This window comes from Parambassis ranga, chromosome 3, assembly GCF_900634625.1.
Source record: "Parambassis ranga chromosome 3, fParRan2.1, whole genome shotgun sequence".
Lineage (NCBI taxonomy): Eukaryota > Metazoa > Chordata > Actinopteri > Ambassidae > Parambassis > Parambassis ranga.
In genome coordinates, this window is record NC_041024.1 from 23,327,757 (window position 1) to 23,334,571 (window position 6,815).

Below are 6,815 nucleotides of genomic sequence, written 5' to 3' on the forward strand. Positions count from 1 at the left end.
TCAAAATTCAGCATCTTATTTTGAATATTAATTTCAAAACATGTTTCTATGAATTATAGATAACAGATATCAATATGATAATGAGTACACAACATGGTTAGCTCCTATGATTATGAATTTACACCAGTAGGGGGAAGAGTGTGCAAGGAAACAGATCTGTCTGTGTGTGTGTGTGTGTGTGTTATGAAAGCAACAATCCGGCTCTGCTCATGTAATACAAGGAAAAGTTACATGTTCTCGCACACATTGGCTGACATTTACCACTGAGGGCTACATCAGGACTGCACAGCATTAAACCGGACTTCTTTTTCTTCGGTTCGCAGCGGCAGTTTGATTGTCACAAGGAAGTTTTGCCTTTGAAGTGTATGAAAATACTGATGTCCTCATTAAAAACATGATAAAAATACACTTTTAACGTTTCACAGTTTGTTTAAAAAGCGCTTATTTTTCCTACATAAGTGCTTCCAGTGCAAATTTGAGAATAATTGAAGACACCACTTTCATTAGAATGTGTCATCAGTATGAAAAAATATAAATCCTTACCTGCATGTTTAAGAATTTGCCATTGAAACAAGAGGAAGTGTCACATTTAGCAAATAAAGCTAAAGCATCCACAAGTCTATTATGTGCTCTGCTACAGTATGGACATGTGTGTGTGGACCTGCTGCTGACTGTTGACTGGCATGGCCTATCTCACTCTGCATATTCAGCAGCTCTTATGAATATCAGAGCTACTTGATTGCATTGTGATTATTCACAAACCTCCCTCTCTCTCCTTCTCTCTCTCTCTGGCCTCTGTACTCTATTACTAGTCAGAACACAGCCCCAGTGTTGTAGCATCGCCAGCCTGATCTGACACCATTCCTTTTTTACGGGGTTCAACAGCCAGCTTGTCGTACAGCAAAGTAATTAGTACTGCATGCTCATATTAATTAACAAAGAGCGTTATCACTTTATTAATCCATATTAGAGAGGTGGTGGTGGAGGGAGGGAGGGTGCAGTCAGTGTTGGTGTAAGGAACGCTCTCTGTGGGAGTCTCTTCCCTGGTGCTGCTTTGTAGTCCTATTGTCCGTGACCCCCACACTCTGTGCCTTTGGTAGCATCCCCTATACACGAGTGGCAGTATGGCTTTACACTCTTCATTAAACCCTTAAAATGCAAATAATGTCTGTGCAGTAAACAAACAACAGTGGCAGGATTGTGTGGGTGGTGGGGGTGTTGGTGGTGGAACAGGTGCCACGGTGTGAAAGCACGCTAAACGATGTGATAGTGGGGGAATTAATTACTACCACGGCGCTAATTGGAAGCAATAATTTGTGTGATTAGCGGGGCCCGCTTAAGAACTGAGACACGTCTAGGGCCTGCGCGCACAAAAAGCGACGAGAGACGTGCAGGCCTTCAAGTATCTCTCTCTCTCTCTCTCTCTCTCTCTCAGAATGCCGGATTTAAATGCATGCAAACACTCCAAGTATGAGATGCATGCAGAATGTATAAGTGGGGACATACTTTTTCCACCTGTACAAACAGACTGTGATGACTTATATCCAAAAGGATTTGTTAGATAACACTGATGGCGGCATGGGCTAATTAACAAAGCAGGCTTTGTAGGTGGTGAAGAAGAAGAAGGAGAAAACGGAGGAAGAGGAGGAGGAGTAAGGGGTGGTGGAGGTGGTGGTGCATCCCGCCTTTGGTACTCCCCCTACCTCTTTTAATATTAGAGGCCATACAACCCTCAAAGCATAGCAGAGATTCACACACACAGCACTTCTAAATGTAGACTACAATCAAAACAAGGTCCCTACATGAAATGTTCCCTCATTATTTTTTCTTTAATTGCGATTGGCCATAACGATCAAAGGGCATAATTAAATTTCTGCCAATTCAGGTTGTAAGTTAGTATTCTTTCACTCTATTTTTAGCATTTTTATACACAGCTACATCCCTCATCTGGATTAGTAATCCACACATTTCCCATTATTTAAATCTAAATCTCTCTTTTGATGACTGTACAGTTGCCATGATGCTCCTATAAAGTGGGTAAAGCTGTAGACCCCCCCCCCCTAAAGCTATATTACTGTCCTGACTTTATGACTGCCCCAGCTGAACAATAACAATACATATTGTTGTGTATCTCTGTGCTGCGGACCTCACAGTGGGCTTAGTCTTATACGCTGTGCTTTTTACATGGCTTACAAGGCCTATAAAATCTGGCAACATCAACAATAGTGTTTCTAATGTCTTTAATGTCGTACAACCCAAAAGTATTGAAAGTATTTAGCTCTGGCCTGTATTAGTTATTAGTTAGTTAGTAGTAGTTAGTTTAGTTATTTAATCAGTAATTTAAGGCTAGAAAAACAACACAGAAAAACAACACAGAAAAACAAAAGAGGACAAACTAAATGTGCTACATGCTAATAGAAAAGAACAGACATAGAAAATGTTGGTGTCTCCCAGCTAGTCGAATCTTTATTGTAAAACTACTGTTGTGGTATGGATTCCCTTTTTAGCCTTACATGGAGCTTTCCTTAGCAGGTGAAACCATAGCAACAACAGGTGGGTTAAGCTAAACTGTAAGGCTGAGTGCTCAACTGTTTCCTGTCAGGGTCACTAACATTATGCAACAGTAAACTTGGTCAGGAAGCCAATTCACTATGTTTATGCATTTTTATTTAATTTATTTTTACCATTATGGTTGTACAATGTCACTTTAGTAGGCTATAGTCACTGTACCATGCCCCAGTCCTGATCCACCTGATGACTATATGCACTGTTTGTCATGATCCTGTGTTCTCCTTGGTTTCGTCTTCCTTGTTTTGGGTATTTGTGTTATCCTGTGTTCAGATTTTGTCATTCTGTAGGGCTTGTGTTTTGTTCTCTGGGGTTTTGTTTAGTTCTTGTATCTTATCCTTGTGGTGTTCGTCCTGCCTCATCTTGTGCATCCTGTTCTACTGTGTTTGTGTTTCCCCTTGTGTTCCTGTGAGTTTGACTTCCTAGTGTTTTCCCCCCTTTTTTTTGCCTGCCCCGCCCTACGTGTCTCACCTGTGTCTTGTTTTCCTCTTGTCTACTTAAGTCCTGTGCTCCCCTTTGTTCTTGTCTGGTTGTCTTGTATGTATCCTTGTGTGTAACCATGTCCGTAAGTTTACCTTGCCGTCTTGTGTCTTTACCCGACTACCAGCCACCTAGTTCTCCAGCAGCTGAAAAGCTCAACCTGAGCCTGGTGGTTTTAGACCTTGTACTAGTTTTAGTGAACCCTCTGAGGAAATCCTTAGTTCTTGTTTTTCTGCCAGCAATGTGCCAAAGACTTTTGACCTTAGACTGTTTGTTTGTGCTTGAACCACATGTCCGAGTTGTGCTTGTAGAAGCTTCCCGGATTTAATAAAGACTTTGTTTTACATTTAACTGCCTGCAGTCCTGCGCTTGTGTCCACACCCCCAAACCCTGACACTGTTTACTCTTCTACTCGCACTACTTAAGCCACTTGTACCACCTCCTAAATCAATATGTGGTATTACCTGTTACACTGAGTTCATATAGGGGTCTATGTTGTGCTCATATCCATTACTCATGTCCTCATCTCTCGTAAATTCACATCAGTTTATAGCCTTATTTAGCTTAGATTACATTTTGTGTTACTTTATTTTACCCCAATGCATGCTTCTTATTACATGTTACTTGTTTTATGTTTCATGTATGCACTAAACCACTAAGGCAAATTCCTAGTAATAATAAAGCAATAAACACAATTCTGATTCTGACTCTGATTCTGGTTTGCAAGTGAAACAAACTTTGCACAAATGCCAGGTTGTACAATACAAAGCCGCTAGACTGGTTCTGTGCTGTTCCATTAGAAGGAGCACTGTTTAAGCAAAGGATTTCTGCGGCAATCAAATTTGAAAATGTTTACTGATATAATAATACCAGATTGTCCATTTATGGTGACATTTTGTTACCCAGCCTAAGAACAGTTAAAATTGTTTAAAACATAAATTAAACTAATCTACTTCTTTATATTTGAAAAATACATGCAGGCACTGTGGACTGTTTTAACTGTGCCACGCCTGCCAATCCTAGGAAGATTAGCTGACTGTCCGCAAATACAGAGTCATGCTAACATTATCACGTGGAAACTTTTAAACATGAAAAAAAAACATTTTTTTTTTCAGCCTGGCTTTTTATTTATTGGTTTATGATTTTAACATTTCTGAACACTTTTATTCTATCAGACTCTTGTGTGGTAATCATAGGTCTAATTCTTTGTTTTTTCATTTTTTTATAATTTATTTCAATTTTGTTTTAAACTGCATGCTGCCAGCAATCAGTGATGATTCATGTAGACTTATATATATATATTTTTTCCTATTTCAATATTTAAATTTCTTATTTGTTATTTTCTGTTATTTTCAGTCCATTTTTGATTATTATTTTCAAATTCTTTTTTGCTTAGGGTGATAAGTACTATATAAATAAAGTTGGATTGATTGAATGATTGAACATTACTGTTTTCCACTAGCCGACCCACCCTAACTACACAGCATCAACCAGAGTTCTGTACCTACAAACCAGTGAGTTAAATCAATGTTAGGATTGTCAGTGCTCAGTCTATTTGTCTCACTATAATATAGAAGAGAAAGGCTGTGGGAAACATTTATACCATCACATGGTCTGCATCAGCATGTGAGAAAAAGGCGGTTCACGCCACCGTGGTTTATGTTGCCACTCATTCATTTGCAGTGGTCTGATGGATATTCTGGTTACATTTTTTTTAAACATGTTCCCTGATGAAACGTTGAGCAAGCGGCAGATGTTTTAAAACACGGATATCACAGAGCTGTTATCTGATTCCTTCTGATGAATTAGAGCTGGGTCCCTTCAGTGCTCAAAGGGAGTCCACTCCGCATGAATTATTACCAAATATAATTTCAGCTATTAGTCCTCTTTCCTGAACATCTGAACATGGAAAATGTAGAATTGGAAATTAATACCTCTGAATATCATGGCAGGGTTTTTGAGAAAGTGGGGGGATTCATTTTCATGTTCTACTCTTTTTTTTCTTTTTTTTTTTGTATTCCGACTGAGTTTCTGACACATTTATGTGTTAAGTTGGGCTCAAGCAGTTCTATTACCATACAGATTATCTATTGTGAGCTTTGGCATGCTGCAGAAAAAGAATTAGCATTCAGCAGAGAGAAAGAAAATACAGAGGCAGAGGAAAATGAAATGAAAAGGGGATTATGTGTATCCTACTTCCCTCCTGTTTATGCCTCTGATCTTTACTGGGGTCAATGTTTTATCTAAATTGATTTCTTCAAGCTAAATGCTCATGTTCTTGCTAGGCAGGATGGTTTTGTCTTCTGCCTATCTGTGTGCGCTTAAACAGTTCCCTCCATATCTACATACATTAGACACACAGCATACAGTATAAGGTGATGACTTCATATGCTACATCAACAGGAAAGGATCGACAAGACTTTTCTACTATGGTCTATTATTTAGTGCACTCATTTGTGTTGTTTAAACAAACATAATAATGTATCTAAAGCATATGTGTGCTTTACATGAACAAGCTTTTATGATGTACTACCCATATCCCAGTGCACTACCTTGCACCAGAATCTGGCTTCTTTAAAGTATATACTATGTACAATCTGTCCTCGTGAAAATGTCACATTGGCATTACATCCCCTTGATATGACATATGGATATATTGCCAGATATCATCCAATCATGGGTCCGATACAGCTTCAAAAGTCAGGATGCAGGTGAAGGTAAAGTAAGGCAGACCTTCACGCAAGAGTCTGGGGTTCATGTCCCCCTGACACAGTGAGTTGTTTAGTTTTCACTCACGTGTTAAGTTTGGGTTGCACATGTGGTTAGGCATTAAAAACAAGGTAAGGGATTAGGTTAACATGATAGTTTGTCCTAACTTTTGGCCACTATCATGAAGAGTTCCTACCCAACACATAGGGATGTACGTGTTCTGTTTTCAAGGACTGAAATATGGACTTCAGGTCATATTTTCCTGGAGAAGCCTGAATGTCTATGTATTTCCTGATTTAGACCTGTTTGTCCTAGTTTGACAACAAAAGTGTGCCAGAACTACCCTGTGTGGAGGAAATGAAAAGGGTGTTTTCCTCCAAAAAGACTGTAAGTTTAGCACTTTTTTCAGATATATACTTCTTTCCACTGGTGGTAAGAAGTACTACTGGGATGCACAGGGTTTAAACTTAAATGAAAAACTTAAAGGGGCAGAGAGAATGTATGGACAGGGTTCACAGAGAAGCTAAGGAGTATGAGGTCAAAACCCATGACACCTGCACCTGCAAGTGTGGCACAGTAAGTTAGTCGTTATTGTGCTAGTAAAAATCTGCTATAGGCTATGTGCTGTGGCTCAAAAAAGGTTGGGAAACACTGGTCTAGACAACTTTTGCATTGCCCTCACATGTAACACACACACACACACATACCAATACACATACCGTGTTTGGAGTTGTTCAAAAGAACACTAAGATACACTAAAGGGGAATCCTTGCTTTAAAGAGAAAAGCTTGTCTGATAACAAAGTAAAGAATCAATTTCTTTGCACAAACCTGCCTACACACAATATAGACAAAAGTATGTGGACATCAAGCCACTGTCTGTTTTTTTTCATTCTGATGATGAGTGATGAACCAATCTGCACCAATCTGGGAAGATTATTTCTTTAAACTCATTATATGCTCTAAAGCTGCAACCACTAGTCAATGGTTGGATAGTGGAGACCGTAACAGTTTTAGGCCATTTTGCACTGGCTTGTCCAGAAAATGCCAGAATACATA